The 26,320-nt window shown below is 46.1% G+C and overlaps 1 protein-coding gene across 8 annotated transcripts in view; it reads right to left on the bottom strand.

The window, feature by feature from the left end:
* The window catches only part of LOC120893909 (serine-rich adhesin for platelets-like), a 188,391-nt gene that overhangs the window by 146,528 nt on the left and 15,543 nt on the right, over positions 1 to 26,320 (bottom strand). For all 8 annotated transcript variants that reach the window (XM_040296116.1, XM_040296114.1, XM_040296118.1 and 5 more), the window contains exon 3: positions 17,988 to 18,043. The gene's annotated coding sequence lies outside the window, so the exon portion shown is untranslated. The remainder of the gene's footprint in view (positions 1 to 17,987; positions 18,044 to 26,320) is intronic.

Here is a 26,320-nt window from a genome sequence, read left to right as displayed (position 1 = left end):
TCTCCGTCAGCGGATGGGGGGAGGGGGGTTGTGGGGCCAAAAGTCAACCCCCGAATGTGTGCGGCCCGGGTGGCAATCCGAGCGACGGTGACGATTGCTCATGTGGAAGAAACACACATAAGGAAAACATTCTCGATTACCGAAACAGCACTTCGGCCGCCGGGAACGGCCCGGACAGACTGTTCAATTCTTCACGAACTAACACAAACACTCATCCCCACACACACACACACTCACGCGCGCACACTAATCAAGAGGTTTTCCTATTAAAAGTTGAAATGCAATCAGTGCGAATGGTTGAAAGCTGTAGGCCACCTTCGGTTGTGCGAAGGGTCTTAGGTGGAAAGCAGATGACATAACTCGCTTCACTCCAGCTCAAGATTATCCATGGCTTAAGGAGAAATGGTTCGATTTAGGTGTTATGGAACAAAGCGCATCACGTTGCAGTTGCAATGTTTCTCAGGCTACTTCGCAATAAGTGCAGCTCATCTTCCTGATCGACTGATTGCATTGCCGAGAAAACAAGCCGTTTTTCCAGCGCTGCTGATGTTCCGTTGCATTTTGCCTTCAAGCCGGTATTGCTCAGAGTACCCTGCGAAAGTTGTCTTCTATCCCAGGGAAACTTGTGCCCTTGAAACTGATCGCCAGGAACCTGATAACTCCCACGATGGATAGGAAACAATGCCAAGGTACCTGTCGCCTGGGGGGAGAAACATGGGCGACAAGTTACTGTGAAGAAGACAATGCGCTGTCCATTGGCATTGCTGTATTGGAGTGTTCACCCACGAAGGATGGTGCAGTTTATGTCTTTTTGCTTTTGTTTTTTTATTTTGTGAGCATTCAACCCTCTTTGACAGCTTCCTCGGCACAAACAATCGTACAAATTCCGCTCGGAGCGACGAATGTCACGAGCAAAGCTGAATTGCGCAAGCTGCCTCCCCTCCCTCTCATTCTTTTTGCTTTCCATCGAGCCATCGCCCAGGTCGTGTGTTCCCACCCATTATTTATCCAAGAAGTATGCAAAGTCAGGCTGTCGTCAATGATAGTGGCAAGCAGTGGAACCCACTGGCAACGTCGTTACCGGTGATTCGACAAGGGCTAGGGCTGAACTGGTAACGATAGCAAATGCGTTATATAGGACCTAGGACACACACACACACACACAAAACCCTTGATAAGGTCGGTATTTTCCACGAAAACTTCTTCACCCACAGCACTCTAGCGGAGAGCGACGAATGGATTGCTGCGGGAAATGGGTTTGCATCTGACAGCAACCAAAGCGCTGGGCTGGCTGGGCAATTAGCCAGACGTGTAACTGGTACGTGCAAAACGAACGTCGCCTAATTACGGGAACTACGTGCTACGTGCGAAACCGTGCTAACACTGGTTTGGGCGTTTGGCGGTGGCGGGGTGTTCGCGGTGCCGTATGCCAATTTGCCAATTCCAAACTCTTTCCCACAACGGCGCCCTCCTCCCTAACTGAGCGGGCGAGGAATAGGGAAATGCGAAGCACAAACAACGCTTCATTTCGAGTGTACTTTTTCGTAAGTGCTCTCCCAGACAGGCGTCTAGCATTAGGGCGGACGCATTTCCTAAATGTGTGTGTGTGTTTTAAACGGATGAAGCTTGAAACTAGCAAAATATAGTGTCTCGCAATATTATAAAAGTCAAAATGTTTCCTTTTTCATTCCATTTCCAGCAATGTCAAATATAGCAAGCACTTCATACAAACAAACGATCGTACAGCTTGTGGATGTACCCATAAAAAAGGCTACAAAATACATGCAAAAAGCCTTTCCATATCATTACTACAGGGCATACAAAGCATAAAGATGGATAGAATCCAAAGCCAAGCAACCCACTGACCGGGAAAAAGCCTTCGGGTTAGGTGTTGGCTGGCTGGTTTGGTCTTTGACCCAAAGGATTGTTCCTGTACGCTGGCAAGCAGAGGGTTTCATCCACTTTTTTTGCTCATCCTTCAGGTGATCTAGCTTTCAAGAAAAACAAAAAAACGAAACAAACCAGATACGGTTTCCAGCCATGCAAAAGCACTGGAACACCGGTCGAGCAAATAATCGCCCGACTGTAGGGAGGGAAACATAAAAAGCTTCAACAGAGTAGCGAACACAAAACCGGGACCGGAGCCACAAAAACGCAGGCTCGCTGCCACGACAAGAATGACGTAGAGGGGTACCAAACAAAAAAAAAGGAATATTAATTTATTACAGTAAAGGGCCGGCGAAGCATAAATCTCACGCGCTCTTTCTCGCTTGCCCGTTGGCACTTTTTCAGAATTGTGCGCAAGATTTCTGTTTACAAGAAATGTCTGCTATAAATTTATCCCGCTGTCAAAAGCGGGCCATTTTATTGGCACGCACAGGCATACATACACACACACAAACGATGGACAGGTACGTACACGGTACATGCATGCGTAGAAAAGGCGGAGAAAAAACGATGCAAAAATAATAATGATTGCGAGCGGAGTTGCGATGCAAAGTTACAAGTTAAATGAATTAATGAGAGTGAAAAAAATTTAATTAATTTTTACTTTTATCATCTGTTCGTGGCACGTTTCGATTCTCGATTGATGTTTTAAGAGTTGACTCAATAAACTCAATAGCCCTCTTAAATATTAACAGTCCGTAGTACTTCAATTGCATCTGATTGAAGTTACTCCACTCTCTGACCCATGTTGAAGCAAGTGTTGAGCATTCCACGGCATCAGTCATGATCAAAAGCTATGAAATCTCAACACAAAAATGGATATTGCCACTTAAAGCAATGAAATACAATTAAATCCTTTAAGCAACGTTACGGAAGAAGTGAATAATATTTTAATACAAAATGATGCAGTCTCTATATAAAATAGTTGCTAAGCACACCGTAACATGAGAGTTGTTTTGATTCACACCCATAGAGAAAGGACGTATAAAAAGCTGCGGCATCTGACGGATGAACCTAAACAGCGTGACTATGCTGGTATGGTACTAAAAATTACAGACTTCCTCTCCCCAACTCAAGAAGAGCTCATTTCAACTTTAAAACAGCCATTAAGCAGCCGTAGTTGCCGTAGTTTGGTTGATGTTGTCGGTGTAATGATGCCGGAACTATCGGACAGATTAAACCGACCAACCTCATTTGAAACTCATTAAAAGAAACTGCAACGATCGAGATAAGCCCTCGGACGCACTTTTCACACTTCAACGCCAATTTTCCGCTTCCCACACATGCCCATAAGGGGCAACAACAGCATACACAATGAAAAGCTTACCCTTCCACGAAGCCCACCCGTCTTTCGGCTCTATTCCCTGCCCCGTTTATCATCTTATCTACGGCTAACAAAACGATGTTTTTGGATGGGTGAAGGGTGATAACTGGTGAAGAAAAAACTAACCCCCCTTCCTCTGCCCTTTCCCGTCCCACCTTTTTATGCGCTATGTTGCGCTAGTGGAGCAACGGTTTCAGCCATGCAGAGGGCCACCCAGTCGCCCAACAGCAGAAGAAAGGGGGTGCGCAACCGAATCGACCCCGAAAACTTTATTGCCTAATTAGATTTGAAGAGGGTCGTAAACTTACAATTTGATAAATGAGCACATGAAATCCAAACGACACGCGTTCGGCTAGTGTTCGGTCGGAAAGACATGTCCCCTGCACACCCACGGCGGAAAATTGGGCGGGCGGGAGCATGTTTCTTTTTTTGGCACCAACACTACACACCGCTCTATTCGAGCGATCGGCGCTGGGAGTGGATAAACTTTCGATTAACTTAACCTCTTTTGAAGCAAAACAAAAAAACTACACATAACAAAATCAACCCCCTCACCATGGTACAATACAAACCGTGGGAATGTAGGGGTACCAGCGATGGCAAGTGTAGGCGTTTTGCTACTAGTTAAGTTGTCATTAAACGGCTTTTATGTGTGTATGGAACGCCCTGCCTCTCCAACTCCACTATCCATCCATCAGCGGTTAACCTTTCCTCGCCCTATTCAAACAAATCGGGTGTAGGTGCCAAAACTCGCGTGTGTGTGTGTGTGTGTGTGTGTGTGTGTGTGTGTGTGTGTGTGTGTGTGTATGTTGGAGGGTACATACCACAGCAGCATGTACGCCCTAGCAAGCTGAGGCTGTTCCACTTCGCCACTCCGAACATGACGGTGGACCTTTTTTAACCGTTTAAACGACTTTATAACTTTCCCTTAGGCGGGCGGGCCGGCGGCGCGGGAAACCTGGGCTGCTTGTAATACCGCCCGGTTTACCGCAGCATGTTGGCAATGCCGCGTTTTTGGTCGTAAATAAACAACAGCACACTCCCTCTGTTTTAGTAGAACCATCTTCAATCCATTAGAGGGCACACTCGAACCGATTTCCACTGTGATCAAACACGCGCTCTTCGCCGTTTCGTGAATCATTGAGAAAACTTTCGGTCTCTGTTCTCGGGCACAGTTCGCTTGCACTTCGCTGTTCGGCGGAAGGTTTCGTTTGTTTAAGTAGCTATCAATAATAATTATTGCTACTTGAAACTCGACATAAAATTAGTTCATCATTCGAGCACGGAGTTGAAATAACGTCATAAAATCGAAGAAATGATTGTGTACCTTGTTGGGTGAAATGTGGCCCACCCGATTTACGCCGCCCCGTTTGCCCGGTGCTGGTCAATCATAACTTTGAACGATCTTAGATTGTTTTACGAGCCCAAACGGCAACAGCAAATTGCATCATTTTAATGCGGCGAAGCTAAAGATTTCATAGCGACGTTCTTATATGTCGGGGTAGTGTTTTAGAGCCTCTTTTAGGAACCATTTTGTAATGTTTCTCTATAGGAAACCGATCGACAGATTGGGCAAATCTTTACACTCAAAAACAAATGAAATGCTGTGCTCTATAAACAGGCGGCCTGTGCAAACTTTCCAATGAAAGGTCAATAATAGCAATAACTTCATTAACGACAGCTTTTCGAGCACTAAATATGGCTATCGGACAGCTGCTGCCAGCGACACCGTGCGACACACACACGCACATATGCTGATGCGGTCGGTTTGCCCGAAGGCAAGCCCGCCCTGTCCGTGGTCGCTTGTGCATGTGCAAGCGCGACCGTTCAATATTAATGTGGCGAGCGAAAGGAAATAAAATTAAACGAAAACAAAAACATGTGTTGACGGTGCTAAAAAATGCATAGCACCCGACCCCGAAAACCTGCCAGCTAGCGGTGTCGTGGTTTTTTGCGACGGTTCCCCCGTTTTAACCCGCGCATTAAATTGACGATTTTGCAGCTTAAATCAAACCCCAAGCTCATGTATTTAAAATGAAGCTCATCTGATTGTATGTGTGTGTGTTTGTGTATGTTTGTGTGTTGATAAAAAAAACCTCCGCAACTACGGCTCGCAACACGCTGGTACACTTTACAGACCAACGAATACGAATACACAACCCCGTGCACTCACACACACATGCACACATTTCGCACAGCCGAAAGCACAGCTCAATCAACTTACGTCCAGCGCACGTCCCGGCACCGGAAGCTGCATTGCAGACATCGCTGACAGCATCGTTCGACCCGAATCGGTCCAGTCTCTGGTCCGGTGGGCCCTCGCCGGTGGCCGCCGTCGCCGTTTTGCGTTTTAGCATAATGTACCATGCACCACGCAACCCCTTCCGCTAGCGATCGTTCACGGCGAGTGAGCGAGTGGGCTGCCACCGGCCCCGAGGGAACCGAGCTCAATCCGATGGACGCGCGATTCATCATCCACTCCCAACGGGGAGTCCGATGCAGTTAGTGCAACATTTCCCCGGAAAAGTGTGGCCGGTGGGTTTTTCGAGTAGAACAATTTCGTTTCGGAAAACATCGAAACGGCCAAAATTTCATTTGGAGTTGATCTACCGGCAAAGCGGCAGCTTTTACGCCAATGGTTGAGAGGCAAAACTGCGAGTGCACCGTACTCGAGATCTGCCCACTAAACTCCCGAACCGGGCAAACGGTAATTAAATTTAATGTCGAATTAGCATCTTCCTTCATTACTCGCTTAATTTATGGCGTAACGCAAATCGTGTACGACTGATTCCGTTTTCCCATCATGAACAAACACACACACTCGCGAGCAAGGTCCGCGAGGAAGATCCGATTGGTTCAAAGGCACAACTGTACTCTTATTTTAGAGTTGTTTTTTCTTCGTAGCCCATTGTTCTTTTATTCTCTCGCTCACCATTTCATCTCGATCGATTGGCATTTCGCAAGGCCCCCAGCACTGCCCCAGCAATTCAATGAACAAGATCGCACAGGTTCTGGGTTTCAGTCGACAGGTGAGTGGGTTTATCCTGTGCGTGTGCGTTATGTGAAATGCAAATTAGACAGCTAAACCTATTCGAGCGGAAAGCGCAAAGTGTCACATTCAATGTAAGTCTTGTCGCAAGGGAACTTCTCATGATCAACGCCTTTTATCGAGAGCATACAGCGTTTACTTTTTGGCGTGATGTGTATGGGTAAGCATAGGAAAGATACAGGGAACATATTCTATACCCCCGGTTAATATTGTATGACTTGGTGTAAAATCAACAAATGTTTTGAATTTATGTTAGAAATGTCATATTTACAACTTACCAATCTTTCATGCAATATGTTTTGGGAAAATTATAAATAAGAGATTATGTTCAATTATCAGATCTCATAAAAGATATTACTATTGCCCTTTGAGTGATTTTTCTCCTCATGTCTGGTTTTCCTACTTTTTGTAAATTGCTAACCTTTGCCCTCCCACATCTTCCACTATCGTCTGACATGCTGTGTGCATGCTTTTATCAGATTGATTTGAGCAAGAGCAAGGCGAAAGTAGATTGATTGTACTCTTTCAACTGGGATTGTATGGTTTAAAAAGAAGAATCGATGGTACAAAATGTTATTGGTAAGAATTAAATCCAATAAACAGTACTTTAAATTAACCGTCCCTGGTTCCGACTACATTCTGTCGTTTGGGAGGTTTCTTGTGAAAACTACTGCTAACTGCTAACTGTTTCTCCAAAATCTCTTTTGTACTTAGCTATCGTGGTTATGTCGTTGGAAAGGAGCATTGCAAGGATTTCTTCTAACCCATGGATTGTGTTTGATCATTGAAGTGATGTAAAACTTTTTTTTAAATTGTATATTCGGTGTCATATTTTTATTCCCAATCAATGGAAATAGCTTTTTGTATGCGAAAAAACTTTACGGTTCAACTTCAGCTGCATCCAGGCACTAAACCGACCCGTATGATCGTACCCGCGCACATCGCCTAACTCGATACCGCTAACTTTAATTTAAACACAATTTAATGTTACCAGCTTTGTCATGAATAATGTATCGCTGTTAAAAATAAAATAAAATAGGAAAACTTTCCCATTTATCAAAGACGAAGCGAACGGTGCCGTTTCTTGCTTTCCTACCCCAGCCCTACATCTGCGACGCGCAAGGGGACACCGGAAGGACTGAATTGTCGCTGTTCTTCGCTAACAGTCTCATTATTTCGCGATGCGCCAGGTGCGCGGCCATTCCTCGGCTGGTGGGTAATAAATGAAACGGCGACCGGGCGACCGAGCAAAAGCGACCTTTGCCGTCACGATGTCAAATTATGGCAACAACCAAACAGAATAGGCACAATGACAAGCCACAAATAATCGGACAGTGAATGTCAGAAGAACAAAAACCGTACACACACACACCAGAAGACACAAAAAGAAACGAGCCGAAAAACGTAAATTGAAATACTAGGAAAAGTGAAACTTTGCCCTTACAGTAAAGGTTCGTTTGACAGTTGAGCGTGGATCCAGCTGCTGGCCCGCATTTTACTTATAACGGAGCGCTTCTGATCGCCGCTGGATGCTCAACTGATGCGTTTGTATAAATTATTGTTTAATGTAGTATCGTACGCCCTTTAAAGCCGTAATATTGCCCTCGACGTTCGTAAAGCCGAGTTATTTTTAAATAATGTACTGCATCTGATACCAGTGACTGTTCGGAGAACGCGGCAGTGCCGTGCACAAAATGGGAAAAGTTCCGCAAAACGATACACAACAAAACGGACTTACGAACGGAAACCGGAAACATGGAGAAAGCAGCAAAATAGCACAGAACTGTCAACTTGCACACACACACACACACACACGCGAGCCATGGTTTCAGCTCCAGAATTTCCCGCTCAAAATGCCCCGCATACACCCACCGCCAGAGAGAGAGAACGTTCCCATTTTACTATTCATCCGGCATGTCGTTCGTCTTTATCGCTACGTTTGATCTGGAAGCGAGCGAGGAAACTTTCGCCCGCCAAAGCTCCGAGCTTGCCCTTGCTGCCTCCCACCGGATGACAATGGTCGACACCGGTGGAAAACATAGCGCAATGATTATTATGCAAATGTTGTTCGTTCGCCTATTCGTTCGCTTTAGTTGACTCCGGGGGCGATGGTCCGGGCCGGTTGTCCTTCGCTTTTAGCGTGCATTCTTCCATCCGATTCTTCGCCAAAGTTTGGTCTTTTTGTGCGGTACTTTTTTGCTGCTGCTGCTGTTATTGTTGTTCCTGAGGAGTCTTGTGTTTTTTTGTCCTGCTGCTTTGCCCTATACAGGTCGCACCGTAGAGCAACATTTTTCCCTCGTTAGCCTTCGTTAGTCGGGATGCTTCCGGAAGGTTGCGTTAGTCTATTTTGCCATGTACATTTCATCGACGAAAAACCTCATTTGTTTGTGAGCAAAAAAAGCACACTTCTATTCTTATAGTTATTTATTGTGTGTGTGTGTTTGCGTTTCTTTGCTTTGCTATTCATCTTATTATTGAACGCAATGGTTTTGACTGATTCGATAAAGCGTTGTTGTGCGTCTAATTTGAATGTAAGATCGATCCAAAACCGTTTTGGAAGGTTCCGTTTCACCGAACCAACCTACCAACAACGAATAAAAAAAAGTTCGCATACTTTAATACATTGTTTCTTCCCTTAAAGCCTAACCTTACAGGAGCAGCAGGGATACAGCACACCGCAAAGAGTTTGGGCATGGCTGTTTTTATTTTTATTTTTTCTATGCTGGAAAAACAAAACACAATTCAATTGCTTCGTCCCGTGCACAAATAGAGTTTTCGTCCGTCCCCGAAGGGCACGAGATGGTACGTACGCAAGAGACACGAGTAAAAGTGAATTTAAATTTCAGAACTGTTTCCACCGAAAATCCCGCATCGGATAAGCCGGGCACTGTCGATGGCTGCCTGGCTGTGCTCGGTAACGCGAGCGGCCCTCGAACCGGAGGCAAAAAGGACGAAAGCTAATAAAACAGATCAGGTAAAATTTGTGAACCGTATCCACGCACTTCCGGTACTCTAATTTAGCAAATAGAGGCAGCAGTTTGGAATTAGTCGCCACCAATGCTAGGGAAGGGCCGTGGAAAAGAGCGGGAAATGAAGAGGCAAACGCAGATATAGAGAGAGAGAGAGAGAGAGAGAGAGAGAGAGAGAGAGAGAGAGACAGAAAGGTGGATCGCATTAAAATCGCAAGGTAACGGAGATGTTTCCGCGACGCAAGGGCAAACTTCCCTTCCCGGTACTCATTGTGTGGCCGCTACGCTTCTCAACGAGAGGCGTTGGTTATCACAGAATCGTTCCTGGGTAGAGGACAATCCCTCTCCCGAGGACGGAATATCTTAATGCTAATTAAGCAGCGAGCCTGCAACCCTTTCGGTACAGGCTTGGCCGGTGATTGTCCCGGCTGAACTTTTCTTATCATGATAATTGTGCAAGTTTTTCACTCTCTTGCTCTCTCTCTCTCTCTCTCTCTCTCTCTCTCGCTTTCTCTCATTAAAACACCTCTTCCCATTCTCGTTTTTAGCAAATTTCGTTGTTCAGCACAACATTCACCTGGGGTATCTTATTCCTGACCAAACACTTCCTTGGCTCGTCGGACGGATGGAGATTAATTCGATCGATCTAGAGTGGGATTAGAATTTTCATGAGTAAGGTTCAATGTGCTTTGTGTACATTTACACCAGTCGGCAATGAGAATTCAATTCGTTTCCTAAAACTTTTTCCAGATGCACTTAAATACTCCAGCATGTTTCTAAGTTCGTTATTTTTTGTTCTAATTTTTATACTGAAATACTTATTAATACATCAATTTATTTTCTCGTTGCATATTTCCTCGTCCCAGGCAATGTATGTTAACATTATTAGCTTTTTCTTGTTTATAGCAAACATTGTCGGTTTGTAGCTCTTGTCACAAGTTCATATAATCCAGAGGTATTTTGTGAAGCCTGTGATGATTCAACGCTGAAAGAATAATTATAATCAATATATATAATGACCACACCCAACATGGCACATGAAACACAGCAATTATTTTCACGTAAATCACTACAATTAACCTGAGCATATTTTGATGTTGATGTATTATTTTCTGACAATTGATATCATACCTGACGATGCTGCTTCATTTTACTGACAATTTTTTTCTAAATTTGCACAGTTGCAATTCATTGTCTTTATACGGTAAAACTGCAGGTAATACTTGTTAATCGGAGCACAACGTCAACACAACTCATTCATGAGTAGGTGTAAAATCCCGACATAAATATACAGAACAGTGCATCACCACAAACGTAGTGCTTTATTCCCAGTACGCTTGTTATAATTACCGCTTTTCCGGCATGTGTTATGCTCATGACGCTGTGTTATGTTTGATGTTTTTTTTTTCCCCCAAAGCTGCTACAGTGGATCAAAGAGCAAAAGTAACGCTCATTTCACTCAACCTCAGCCCATCGATACTCGCTCCATCGTTCACAAAACGTGTTGGGGCATTGTTCAAAAATGGTTGCACCCTACGCACAGCTTCAGTGAAAGCCGCCATTTTGATGGTTTTTGTTCTACCGTACCGAATCATGGATAACCGGTGAGTGTATGGGGGGGGGGGAGGGTGCGTTAACCGGGGAGGAAAGTGTACGATTTCGAATGCAGTGAAATCGTGCTAAAGTGACGCTTTATTCAAATTTCGTACTTAATTTTAAACGGCACTTGGTGTGGCACGGGAACCAATCGACACGCCTGTCGCGAAAGTGCAAGCGCTCATGTATGAATCGCCCCATGTGCAATGCCAATAAAAATACTACCAAACAGTGCAGATGGAAGTGCGAAACGGGGATGCGAAATCGTTGAACAATACAGCCGCCAGCTAGGAGGAGGAATTCTGATTGAAATGCGAAAAATTGAAATATTTGCGCAGTGTGAATTGCTTTCCACAGCGTGGTGTGGAATATTAAGTCCACCCTATCCCGCACTGCCGCCCTGGTCCGCACAGGCAACCGGTGCGTGAATATTGGCAGTTCTGTGTTATTTCAAAAGGGGTTAGAAACCAGCAACGAATCGCGCTATGGACGCGTTAATAGGTGTTCCCTGTACCTTGCTATTTGTGACATTTGCCTTCATTTTAATGTTTCACCTTAACGCACCAGCAGTTAGTACTGTTTTTTTTTTGGCATTACTGTTTTCGGCCACCAATTTGCAGTAGTATTTAAAAAAACAACATAGATGATTATTCACAAACCCTTTTTTGCCAACGTTTTTTGCCAATAATGCACAAGCATATGCGTCCGTTGCGATGAAATGGTTCGGTACACAAACTGGCATCAGTCGTATCCAAACTGTCGGCGCTAAGCAGCAACTTCAATCAAAATAGAAGCTTGTACCGCGTTTCGAGGGGTATCATAAACACCCCAAAAAGTGCCCACAATTTAGCGTTTGATGTTGCTCTGCCTTTTTAAGCTTTATTTTCACCCGCCCCGATTTGAACGCTTTTTCTTTCGCTACACATCGGTAAAACACTATCCGCTCCATGTCATAATGCGTTTTTACCCCATATGATCCGAAAACACCGTAGCAAAACAGCCAATGCAGAGTTTTGCACATGAATTTTGCAGCAAATCGCTCAACATGATTGATATCTAGTGCCGAAATGGGGAGTTTGTACCACACGAAAAAGAAAATAACAAATTAACGATGGTTTGTTATTGTGTTCCGTAACAGCGGTAGCGTTTCTCATTAATCGTTTGATCGTCGGGTAAGCACAAAGTGTTCAAAATAGCACAATTCAGCAAATCGAAATTTTGTACACACAAATCACACAAACAAACACCACGAGTGCGTCTGTTTAAACACAAACACACACACACACACACACACACACACACACACACACACACACACACACATAGCGAAAGTGCTCATAAAGCACAAACACACAGCAGCTAAGTTGGGGCACACCAGCATGGGAAGATGGATGCAGAAGATGGAGAAGAAATTTTCCAAAAGCAAATGTTTGCAAATGTGAGATATTTCTTAATGTCCGTCATAAAATCCGGCGATCCACGTTCCCAGCTCTCCGACAGTTTGTCGAAAACTGCCGTAACGGAGCGACGTGCTTTGTGTCGTTTCGAGCCAAACAGTCGGCAAACTGTTTGTCCACACTGGGGCGGAAGGATTTTTGCTGCAACGAATTGTCCGTTTGCTTTTTTTATATATATTTTGAGCTGTCCTCCTGGCTCAAGGCGCCAACACATTTTTTGAGGTTGCACTTGGAGTTAGAGGAGTAGGAAGGCAACGTAGCTATAGGACCAATAAAAAAAAGTGTCCCAACCCCCCTGGCAAAAGGCTCACAAACCTCACAAGAGGCTTTCGAGAGTTCTTTCCAATCCTTTAGTACGGGGCACGCAACGGCACACAAATCCTCCCTACATGTTACCGTTTTTATGTGTGTGTGTGGCTCTGTTTACTTAACCTGATTAAAGAAACACCAATCAGTTGACTCCATAAAAATGTTCGCCTCGCATTGCGTCCCCCCCCCCCCCCTCTCAAAGTTTGCTACACATCCTGACAACCGAACCTATTCCACAGCTAGGCCGCTTGCCCCTTGCGAGGAATGCAAACCGTTGCGCCGTTGCGCCTTACCGACAAAAGGCTCGCAAGGGCCCCGAACCCCATGGCCCATGGAGTGCATGCGGCAAAGAAATGGGTTTTAGTGATTTTGCCGCACGCAAACACAATGAAAAATGCAAATAAACAGAGAACCACGCGGCTACGAATGGATAAATTGTCACAAATTATGTTTGCGCTGGCACCGTGTCTCGTGCGCTCGCGTGATGGTACCTACCCTGCGCCGGTTTCTTTCGTGCACGCTCGCTTCTGCCTCACGCTAAGGGAAGGAAGAGGGGGAGGGGGGAGGAAGATGGGATGGCAGGGAAAGTTTGCATTTCGTGTGAGCGTTGCCGTTTACCGGCTGCTACGCGATGATGTACGTGATGCTCGGTACAAACCACCGAGCCTATACACCAAACGCGTAACCAATGGGATGGGCGGGGTACAGGGAGCTCAAAGGGAACCCATATCTCATGTCGGGAACAAATTTTTGCCAAAGGAAAAGAGAGATTAGAGTTTTGGCCCCGGTTGCGTTCAATGCAAATGAGCCACTTTTTCATTGCAAGCCGCAAACGATGGTTGGGGTGAAGGTAAGTTTAAAAAATGGCTCACAGAATTAAATGCATTCCTCTAGATGGTGCTGTAAAAAGTAAACAAAATTTTTTTTTTTTGGCAAATCTGGCACACAGTTGTAGCACACGAATGAACATTCGTTCTGTATCGGGTGGCCAGCGGATTATTTTTGTGTCTTTTAATATCCTTGTTTTTAATACATTTTTTTAAGAGCAAATCTATAGAATATTGCATTGTCCATGCAATGACCAATTGTTCGAGCTCCGTGAGGAGAAAAAAGGAATACAAAAATACTGTAAAATCGTTCGCCAAACGATCGGGTCCAGCCGTTGCCGGCGTGAAGTGGGATTTGGCAGCCGCCCGGACAGCACGGGAGAGTGTGCGATGTTGATTTAATTGGAAAACTTTGCCACTCTGGAATTCGCTCTCGAGCGTTGTTAGCATTGTTTGGCATTTTACCCACTCTCGACCAGCAAAACGTAAAACGCACTTGAACAAGCCGCCTAAACTTTTGCCCCATAGCCTGACCGGAAACAAATACGGATCCTTCCGAAATTTCAATAACAACGTTACCATAATGTTTAGGGCGTGTGTGCATGTGTGTGTGTATGTAAAGAGCACTACATGACGCTTTCCGGATGGGATATCCCAATACACAACACTTGGCCAGGCACTAGTTTTGGCCCTAAACTGTTTGTGGAACAAAAGTATGCAAATGTTGCTGGGTGGATTTTCCATCAAAGTTTGGCTATGGTTGACGCCGGTGCAAACATGTAGATTTAATTATTTCTCCATGCCAGTGTATAATAGTAATTGTTGTAAAAAAACTACTTATAAATTTGAAAACTACTAATTATTATTTTGTAATGCTTTTTGATACCTGCATCAGTGAAATAATTGACAATTTATTATTGCTCAACAAACATTGCCCGTCGTTGTTGATTTTATCTATTGATATGGTTTTTTAAAGGTATAATCTAGTAATTTGTTTAAAAAAAACTTTTGCCATTTTCGCTAAATTGGGGTAATACGCACCACTTACGGAAAATGTATTAATTTACAATTAAATTCGCTAGCGATTGTTGATTTTATCCACTAATATGATTCTTTAAAGTTCAGTGTAGCTATCTGTTAAGGAACTGTTACCACTTTCGCTCAAAACCATGAATATATATTAACAAACACACCACAACAACGGGTGATAACGAATGCCAACTATAACACAACTGATTCCTGTTTGCACTGCAATAACTGGAGCATTTCGTCCCAATCTGCTGGATGCATTGTGGCCCAGTTCGTAGCAGAAAACATTTTTGATGAAACCACGTGTAAATCTGAATTCTTACCAATCCAACTTCCAATTAATAGAATTAAGTATTCCGCGAATAAAAACAACGATTTTTGAACATTTATCCCTTTCCTTACATATTTCATTACTAAAAACAGATTTACCTAGAATTATTTCACAGGCATATTTTACACTGGCTCAGACTTGTTCACCATACACTAGAATACGCTCGAAAACACTTGTTCCAATAAGTACCACATACAAAACATATCGACACCAGCTCTGGAATTTACTGAAGCGTTATGTTTTCGAACAAATACATTGTACACGCGATCAAAAGTACCAGTACATCTTGCCAGCAAACAATATTAATATTTCAGTATGCAAATGTAAAGAATCAAATGGCTCTACGATTAAATGGAATTTAGTGAGTTTAAAGGAATCCAGTTGGCGAATTTGCTTCATTGTTCGTTTTAAAACAGTTTAATTATGCAACAACGATGCGTAACTTCTAAACATTTATGAGAGGCATCACCAAAAGCACATAAATTTAAGATTGTACCACACGGTTGTAGCTATTTCAAGATGCTCCATTCCCAACCCTTCCGAGCTTTAGTCAGATTGACAAAAAAATGCCTATCTATATCGTATATTGCATTGCTTTTGAAAATTGCACCATATTTGCCGACACAAATGTGTGCACACTCACCACCAGCCAACCATCGAGCTCTACCAGCAAAAGCAGCAAAACTTCACCAGAGTCATAATTTGGCCAAGTTTATTTGTTAAGACCCGATATGTTTGCCTATCTGCTGCCAATACGATTGAAACGACTTCAGTAATGTTGCTTATGCTTCGTCCGCCCCTAGCACAACCTGCCCAGCCAAGCTGCTTTACGTAGCGAGAGAAATAAACGCTCGCTAAAGCCCCAACCAAACGCAATGGTGTATGTGTGTGTGTGAGTGTGGGCAGGATCCAAGAAACATCTCCCCGAAACCCCCATTTTCCGGGCACGCATCCGCACCGTACCGACGACACAATCACCGTACCACCACCGCCGGCAGCCCTGCCGGCCTTGAAAAATTCATTCCCATACCCGCTCTCTCCCACACAAACCAACGATACGACAGCTGTTGTTGTTTTTAGCCTGCCGGTGGTGTCTTTTCCTCCTGCATCGAACCGCAAAAGGGCATTGTTTTGGACGTGTTTTGCTCGAAACGGTTGGGCTCCCTTGTATCTGGTTTTTATTTTTTTTTATTTTTGGTTCTTTCGCGGTAGCTTTTCAGCCCGCGAGAACCGCCAACAATTTGCGCACCGAGCTCTACCCAGCCAAACCACTCAAAGTCGTGGTCGGTTTCACGGTAGCCATTTGGCATTAAAATTTAAAGCTTTCGGGTGTTTTCTCGCCCGAAAGTGGGGGGGGCGATACAAGGAACCAGGGGACAGAGGACGTCAAAAGAAAGTTCGGATTTTTGTTGTTTTTTTGTTTTGTTTTTGGTTTATTATTATTTGCCTGGCTCGGCTTTACTCTGCAACGGGGTCCTTCCCACCGCAATTGAGGGGGGTTTGCGTGCTATGTGCGTGTATGTCTGTGTGTGTATGTGCCGTAATCTGAACGCCTTTTTTGCTGGTTTATTGCAACCTTCCCATCCTCACCCGCACTCGGTACACTTTAACGTAGTAAAAGTTTCATCCCGACAATCAGAAGCATCGCCTGGTTCGTTTATTCGCACTCCTTCACAACTCATGTCCTTTCCCGCGTTTAGAGCTTTGCCTACCGAAAGAGCAAAAGAGAGAGAGAGAAAGCACACAAAATGGGACTATCTCTCCCACCGCACAGCCTCACACCGTGCCTCGCCAAATCCAAAACGCTTCGATCCCTCACGTACTTCGGCGGTAGCGTCCTCCGGTCATGCTCCCCGAGCCATCCCTGTTCCCGGGCCGCCCAAACGCTCCTGTTCATCGATGGACGCAGCAAAAGTTTACCTAACCCGGCAACCCACCGGGAGCGATCCTCGGGTGCTGGTACGGTGCAAACGAAACACCGCCGCCCGGGTGTAGATAACATTTGAGCCCCATTCGTGCGAAGCCTTGTAATCCAACGAGGCTCAAACTGACTCCCGGCCCATTACATCGTTGTGAGCTTCAAGCAGCGGGGCAATAAATTTGGCAGGCCAGCCAGTGATGCTTTTACTTTTCACTCGCTTGTCTTCCTCTGCACTCCCCGGTGCGAGGCGCAAAACTCGCACTCAACAAAAAAAACGCTCCTTTTGTAGCTTTTGTGGGCTCGCTCTTCGCCTTTAAACTCCGCCTTGAAGACGCATCACGTAGAGCGCGTGTTGGGAGAGATCTAGCGAGCGGGTAGTTCCGTGGAGTGGTAAGTAAAGTGCACCCGTTCGTAAACTGAAGCACACAACCAGACACACAAACACACACTGCCCCGGCTGGGGATGTGCGGGCGACACATTCTTCTTGTCATACAATTTGAGCACGAGTACTTAGTTTGCCAAACCTCCCGTACCATCCGAAAAGTTTCGAATAATCAATTTAATCCCACGAGATGGCAACTGCTTCCCGTTCGGTCGCTCGATGCTTCGTGGAAAGCATCGAGCAAGCCCGGGTGGACGATTTTGCTCGCCCACACACACACACACACACACACACACAGTGTAGAAGGACGATGGGGATACGGGTCGCGCAAGCAGCCAAACATCATCAAGTCACAATCGAGCGGAAAATCAGCTTACAAGCGCGGGCAACCGGGAAGGCGCACACGAATGTGCGCTCAAGCGTCACCGTCGGGGATCAACGGTTGAGGGATCGCGCTAAAAGCACACAGACACAGACACACACACACAGCTGTACGCGCGGAAAGGACCCAGCGACGGCAGGGGGTATCTGCGCTGTGCCGAGTTGGTGGGCCGGGCTTTAAGTGATGGTACGATGAAGCAGCCTTCCGTAAGCACAACGAAGTATATTGACGCAAATGCTTAGCGAGATGGACACAACAACACAGCGCGAGATGGCTATCGATTTGACTGTTTCTGCCGCACAAACCGGACTGCCTCGGCTTTAATGCGTTACTATGAGTGGCCAGTGCGTTGTGTGGTTGCGTTATTGCGGTGCCAGATTTCTGTACTTATGTAAAGTAAGTTGTGCTCAGACAGTATTCGTTCCCACCGGATTAATACACCATAAGCCTTTGGTAAGCTTACCTGATTAGTTACGCGGGGCTCATTAAGGTAGAGATGCTTCTTCAAGATCCAGCAATCTGCAAAGAAAATTTTGAAAATCCTTTGTGAGTAAGGTTTGCAGTACATTAATTACATGGTATATAGATTCAATTTAATTCACGGCATTCTATACGATTTGCCGTTTAGTAGCAAAGCAAGCTTGATGCAGTTAACTGTTTCTAAAGCTCGTATCCATTTTTCCTTCTTCATTAAAGCGAAGTCGCATTTCTGCTCGTCTGTCCAATGCCCAACCATAAGGTCTCATCAACATCAGCGCCTGACAATGGCGACAATAGTATTGAATGATTGAATGATGATCCCCGTTCCGTTACGTTTGCTTCCCCCCCCCCCCTCCCGTCCAACCACGCCTCGTCGGAAAACCCCTCGTCCAAGGAAAACCCCTCGTCGTCAATCACTACCTTTGGTCGCTCCAAAATGATGTGCCACTCACACTTGACCCACATCGAATCAATCCATTCGCGATGGCGGGCCCACCACCGTCCATCCATATTCAACCCATCCATCATCCCGGAAGCGCAGCGCGTTCGCGCTTCATCTGTGGGAAGGGAGTGGCGTCTTTTGTTGAAGCTTGATTAAAATTATTTACTCAACGCGATATCCACAGTCTCCCGTTCTCCTGTGACCGCTTTCTTTCTAAACTCTAAACGACCATTTCGTGCCCGGCAAGCGTTATCTTTCATGCGCCCGGCAGCGCTAGCGGCAACTGGGGGGTGCTAGCAGCGGAATCGATACCACCCTGCCCTGCGCCTTCGCCCGGCGCTTTCGCACTAGCAATATGATGAATGTCGGCAAATCCTCCAGTCGGCAATTCGTTATCAATTGCACAAACAAGCTGTCTTAAGTCACCAGGCAGTTGCCGGGTTCTGAGCGCGTAGTCGAGCAATCGGTTTGCTTCCTTTCGTAGCACAACCGCCACCACCACCTTCCATCTAGCCCCGGCGTTCAATACAGTGAGCATAGCGAGCGAGATGCGAACGTTTCATAATTTATTATGTGATGCTTTCATCGCATCGAACAGAACAGATACTGGCTCCGGGAAACCGGAAACCGAGCTTGTGGTAGTAGCAGTCACCCACACTCACCGTACTCGTCTGCTAGCGAGCACGGCTTAAAGTCATAAGTGGGACGAAGCATAGCTAGGGCAGTTACAGCGGTTAGGTGCACGGAAGAAAGGAAAGCTTCTTTCAATCGCAACGGAATGCCCGCTGGTCACAGTATGGGACACAGTGCGTGGGGTGAAATTAACACTCATGGCAAATGCTTCCCATCCTCTCGGGTAATAGCTGGCAAAGTATTTGGACTGATGATTTATGGGCATTCTTTTCGGGTGGTCGCGTGCAGTTTGTATGTATGTCACGGCCTTTTAAAAAGAGTGGAACGCATTTAAATGGGTAATGTACGGGTCGGAATCAAACAAAACGTTAAAAGCATACTTTAACTTCATCCACGATTCAAGACTGTGATGGGTTGCTGTAGATTCATGTTTTGTGAAAACCAATTTCCAATAGATTCAATTTGATATATGTTCAACTGTTCAAGATTTAAAGATGTTGTCATTGTAATGATTCAATCAAACCCCATCTGTAATACCACCCTAAATATAATGTAATTACTAATTGTATGATATTTAAAGGCAAACATAAATTAGGTTTACTTTAAACTTTAATTCCCTCATTTTGTATATCAAAATTAACTAAACAACTTAAGGAAGTGATAATAAAAAACCTATAAATACTTAAATAGCCGTAATTAATGAATCAAATTGATAAAATCTGTGTATGAACACGCAGTCGCGTGTACAACAATTGTTTTCATTCTGACATTGCAAACATTGTAAATTTAACGCAATTACCACTCCCGTTAGAGCCTCTTTTAAATAGAATGAAGCACTACGAACCTTATACAAACTGCTAGCATGGTGAACCACCCACGGCCATCATAACGCGCCGTATCCCGTATTAATGGTTGATTAATGCACGGGCAATATTCAACAACATCATCACCCGGCCCAGCAGCATTGGCTTGTTGCATTTTTATTGCCAATTACGCTCCCGGTGTACGATAGCATTAACGTCAACTGCCAACGTGCGACCCCAAACACCCTGGCTGGACGAAGCGAGCCATTCGAGTGTTGTGTTTTTTCCCAGTTGTTATAAAATAACAACCTTTTTGCTCACCCGTCAGCAGCATCCCCGTTCCAACACAATCGTTCGATAATAATGCGCCCAACAAATATGGCACCCACGCGCGTTAAAAGCGGGCAAGAACAATTTCGATCCTCAACCTCATTATCAGACAGACGGTAGCCCATTAACAGGAGGCTGCCATGCTTCATTACTATGATTGGTAATATTGTTATTATTATTATTATTATTATTGCGAGAACTTAACTATGGCCGTCCCGCTCGTCGTACAGACCCCGCGAGGGGTGAGTCGATAGAAAGGCAATTAATTAAGCTCACGTGTTTGCTGGTGCTGGTGGTGGTAGTGGTGGAGGCGCTAACTTTCTTCCCGAGGACGCGCAAACATCACAACTGACAGGCTAGTCTGTTCATGCAGAGGGCAATCAGAGCCGGGGAACCAATCCAAACGGACAATTGTACGCCGAGGGAAAACGAATCGTCGACAACAGTGCCTTCTCGGTAGTGCTGCCGGTGCTCAGCAGGTGGTAATGATTAATCAATGTCACCGTGACAATAAACCGGGGCAGGAAGGGTCTGGCGGGGGGGGGAGGGTTTTGTCACTGAGAAACATGATGAATAGAAATTAAAACGAGAGAGAGAGAGAGAGAGAGCGAGAGAAAAAAGAACTCCAACAGCAGGGAACGCTGCACACAAATCTGCGTTTCTTCTGCCATTCAAATCAAAGTCAAGCAACACCAAGGCACGTCAGCGTGACGAATGATTTTCCGCGTTTGAAGGCGACGACCGCCCCACCGCATATTGCTAGTGACGGCTGTCGCTTACCGTCCATGCTGGTACTGACCAGCTACTCGGGATACCTTTCCCGCTATTGGGGGTTTTCAAAGCGGCTTAACGCCATGATCTGCTTTGCCAGCAGCAGCAGGCAGCGACTTTCCAATGGGGCACAAATGAACCAGTGCAAACTGCCACAATGAAATGTTGCCTACTAATGTCGTATCTCTCTATCCTTTTGGTTCGGGTCTTCCGCACAATTCGTCTCACCCACCGGACGGTGCTTTAGATCCACTGTGCAACGTAACACCGAACGGATCAATCAAACATTATCACCTCTAGCAAAACAGCAACAGTGCTATGAAATAGGGCGTGCAGACCGACCCAGCGGGCTGGTCGTGTCCATTGAGTGCAGGCGGGTAGTCCCTTTTCACTCGACGCTGGAAAGAAGGAGCTCCGGCAAACACTCCATCATCGCAAAGAGCTAGGTAGCGCTCGACAACATCATTAAGATAAACGTTGTAAAGCTGTCGAGCTTTGGTTTATGTCGTGCCTCGATGCCGAGTCGAGGTCCCTTCCCATGTTGGTTTTGTCTTTCCCCCCTCCTCCTTTTCTCCTCACCCCCCCTCCCACCAGGTTTCGGGAACGCCACTGATTGACCATAAAAGTTTTGCTGCAGAAGATCAACACGCAATGACAACGGTGGGTCGTTGTGGTGGTTTTTGTTGTAAAATTCACAACTCTCCTCCCATTCCTAACGAACGAGTGAGCTTCCTTTTCCCGATAGCGATGTTCGATGCTGAAGAGCGGATAAGGATGCCGGCACGTGTCCTGCTTCAAGATCCTTACCACCGTTTCGGATCAACGGTTCATAAAATCGAACACAAACACCAAAAACAGCGGAACTAGTAATCTCGTCCGTCTGCACGGCTGCCCGACTGTAACCGGCGAGTAGAACGGGAACAAACCATTGGACAGGCACACACACACACACACACGATCACATGTAAGATATTTCTTTTGTCCTATTTATCCTATCGATCCACATCCGGCGTACGTGTCCTTCGAGCTGTTGGAATGGACGTTCCAGTTTCCACTATAGCGCCCGTACAACGCGCGTGTGTGTGTGTGTTTTTGTTGTTGAGGTAGCACGGCACATAGCAAAATCGATAGCCTCTGTGTCCTTAAAAAGATTATGGCCACTTGAGTCACTGTTGTTTCTGGTACATACCCCGCAAACCACTCCGACTGAAAGAGGACTCGTTTTCCTATTTCACTAACGGAGCGAGGAATGCGTAGCATGTGGTGGCCAGCCATCGGTAGCACAAAACTAGCTCGTGCTCGTTGGTGGTGAATGCCGTCTCTCTATGTGTGCCTGTGTGTGTGTTGAAATCGGTGTCTTCTCACCAATATATTCGCATTCGACAGCCGTATCCGGATAGTGTGGTCTCAGCAGCGTCATCATTGCTGTAAAGGTTTTCCATTCTCCATTCGAGCCATTCTCTGTTTGTCCTTTAATCAAGTACAAATCGATCTGAGGGCCGGTGAGGGGGGCGGGATTGTGTTGAGAAGTGTGGGAATTGCATTGCGAGCGGGACCAATTTCCTACACATACTGATGCATACATATATTTAAGCGAATGGTTTCTAGGGCCAAATTCAATTGACATCATTCAATCGCATTGTCAATCGATTGGTTGAAACAACATAGCAACAAGGTATGTTACAGCTAATGCAATTGCGGACCGAAACCCTGTCGAGCTGTGGCGAGGTACGGTTGCACTAAATTTCGAACACGCTTAAATAGCGATGGAATCAAAAAAAATCCTGACGCAAACAGCGAACATCAATTACACACCGAAGCTTTCCAAGTTTCCATTGCTTGTGACCCGTGCCGTACCGACCAGTGGGCCAATAAATCTAGGCTATGACGTGCCTACCGACGCTTCTACGCCCCGCCACGTAATTTATATGTATCCTCAGAATTAGGTGACTAATTTTTTACAACTTTCCCCGGTACGGTACGGTCCCGCAGTTGCCGGTTGCGCTCTTCAGCCCAGCTGTCCTGCCCAGCGTTGGTACGTGGTTTGATTTATGCAATCAAAGGTCTCTCGGTCAGATCCGTTATGTATCAGGAGACTCCATTTCACTCACGGTCTTCCGGAAGGTGGATGGAGAGGAATTGGACTAGAAGAACTTTGTTCCCTTCCGGTGTACTTTTTTTTTCAAAAACAAAACACCCTGAAAAACCGCCCGACAATCTCGAACAGACAGAACACAAAAAACCCATCACAAATCATCAGTGCCAAAACGGGGCAGAGTAAAAGGTTGAGCACGGGGCGACAACAACAACAACAACAACTGGACCTCTGAAGTCGATAAAACATTCCACCGCACCCCAACAATGGAGAGTTTTTCAGCAATGAGGAGGGGATAAGAGAAGATAAACAACAGCAAATCAACGAAAGCACAACAGCACACAAAAAAAAAATAGACCAAGAGAAAACAAAATCCTAAATTTGTCTTATCGCAACTCGTAACTCATAAATAACAGACGCCAGCGGAAGCGTCCTCAAGCATTGTATGGCTGGAGGAAAATATTGAGGAAAAGTGGCGTAAAGGGATCCTAAAAAAAGTACAATCCTTCCCACGATTCCTTCGGGATAAGTCAAGTCTCTTGCCGAGTACTATCATTAACTCGTTCCCGCCATTCACACACATACACTCTTGTCTGTGGCTTTCAGTTTCCAGTTTTGGTGCAGTAATCTCACAACGCTTCACAATGGTTACGAAGTCTGTGTGAGTGTCTATGTATGTATGTGTGTGTGTCACAGGCAGACGTCCCTTTATTTTAGCACTTTTGCAAGTAAGAGTTTGCTCATTTAAAGACGACAAGATTAACTGACAAGATTGCGTATCGCTTGTATCGCTGCCGTAACTTCTTTCCGTGGACGCACTGATGCTGATGGAGTGTTCGGGCTTCCTCCTGGTTCATGCCTCCCCTGCAACCATCTCTTGCAAAATACACACGCACAATACACGAAACAGAACAATGGAAACTGCAGGCACGGTCGGCAACAATAACATGCAGCGCCATTCGCCCGACAAGGCGCGGCAAAAGGGAAGGAAAGGCAACGTCTTGATATCTTGAGTAATAAATTTCCGTTTACAGCGGGAAGCTGTAAATGTAGCCGCAGATCCTGTCACCGCCACCAGCCCTCCCACGGCACCGCCTCCCCGCCCTGCCTTGGCGTGGTGAGAAATGGTAAAAGGTTAGCCCGATGGCTTGATGGACCGTTGCTTCCCCCGTACGGAAAGGGATTGGAGATGAAAAGGACAATCGGGGGACCACCACCTTCTTCAATCCCATCCATTGCTTTCGCTCGAACGCGCACTGCATAGACACGGTTTCACGGAGCGAGAGAGAGAGCACGCTGTCGACTGCTGTTCTGTTTCTATCTCTGGCATGCACTGTCGGAACAGAAGCGACATCGGGCTACAATAAGAGCCGAAGCAACGGCAAGGACAATGGGCACAGTTTGAGAGGGCGGGGAGGAGATGGTTTGCTTCCTACAGGCAGCGCCACTTAACGCCCTTGGACGGCGTGTGCCTCCGTGTTTCGCCCCACTCAGGCGAGACCACTATCGGTCGACAGCGAACGAAGTGGACGTCGATTAGATTGAGAGGATATACGTATGTGCTCTTCCGTGCATCAGTGCTACCTCCCAGTCCCCTCTGCAAAGGGGACCATCTTTTTCAGGCACGTCGTTCCGCGCTGAAAGATAGTTCCGAAACGATGGATCAACGGACAGGCTCATCCCTTTCCTCGCGCTCCGCTCTAGTTCCCTCAGAACCCTGTGCGCAACCAGTAACACTTTGTCACCCCCGGTGATAATAGTCGGATATGACAAATATGCGAACGCGACCGAGTATGACAGCATGCCAGCCAACCAGGCAGGCACACACACACGGGAAGGAAGTGAACATCCAACGACAGGGAGCGTCGCATGTTAAGCTCTTCCGAAATCTCAATCGACCCATCCTTCAACCCCGGTTTCAGACACACACACACACACACACACACACACACACACACACACACACACACACACACACACACACACACACACACACACACACACACACACCCTTGTACAGAAGAGCTGATAAACCTACTTCTAGCAAGCGAGCTAGATAGCAATGACACATACCCAGCGGCGCCAAACCAGGAAAAGTGATTGTTAAAGCTTTGCGGCTGGGTGAAGTGGTTCGAGGAGCGTTTCTTCGAAGTCGAGGTTCGAAGCGGCACCAGGCAAACGCAATAGACAAAGCCATTATGAGTGGCCACTTCCTGCGGGGGTGCAACCCGAAACGTTACAACAATGCTACGGTAGAAAAACGGCCCTGAACGGTGTTTTGGGAGGATAATTTTCCAATTCCCGGGAATCCTTACCGCTCGGGGGGGAAATTTCGCCACGGTTCGACCTTATTTTACGCGCCCCGCCTGAATGTGTAACCGTCGGTTGTGTGCAAACAATCAGCTTCTGACGGCTTCCGGAACAGGCTTTGCTCTATTCCGACCCCTATCCCTCGGTTGAAGTAAGTTTCTTTTTGAAGTGCACGGCCGTACACAAGTACGCTCTACTCGTGGCTTTTGTTTTCGTTAATACTTTTGCTGTGTGTGGTGGAATGTTTTCGATTCGCAGCACCACCAAGCGGCGTCTCAATGGCTCGATGCCATTCAATTCGGCGAGAGGACTAGCGGAAGGCACAGCTGAAGCGCTTTTGAGAGCGTTTGACCGGAACGGATACAGACTCGGAGATGTTTGTCGGAGAATGTATTGTTCATCAATTTTGCGCTGATAAACTGGGACAGATAAGCGGCCGAGCGAAAACCCCGTCGTAATTCGTTCCCATCTCCCTTCCCTGTGCACTGTGTAATGCTTGCATGGTCCAACCGCAGCAAACAAAGCGTATCGTTCCACTTCCACACTTGTCGAGCAAAACAAAAAAAAACACAACAGGACGACGAGATGTGCCAGAGTAAACAGCTTCCCAAGGAAGCTTCTCCCAGCGCGGTTTATCAGTTGCGGCCATCGCGGGATTTATCTCAGTATCGCTGGAAAACTTGCAGCTAACTCTATTAGTTGTGTTTGAGGGTGTAGCATTGCTTGCTTCTCGTGAGACATCGGATTGGCCACCGCACAACAACACAATTGCTTGGTGATTGGACGGTGGTGGCAGTGTACGGTACGCGGACTAAAGTAATAACCGTCACCCACTGTCAAACTGTTTCGCTCCATGTCAGTCCTTTCCCTCCTGTTCGTTCTGGCGACGAAATTCTACCAGTTTGTGCTCCGCTCACGACCACCACCACCAT

Source organism: Anopheles arabiensis, chromosome 2, assembly GCF_016920715.1.
Source record: "Anopheles arabiensis isolate DONGOLA chromosome 2, AaraD3, whole genome shotgun sequence".
Taxonomy (NCBI): domain Eukaryota; kingdom Metazoa; phylum Arthropoda; class Insecta; order Diptera; family Culicidae; genus Anopheles; species Anopheles arabiensis.
This window is presented reverse-complemented; position numbering and strand designations above follow the sequence as displayed.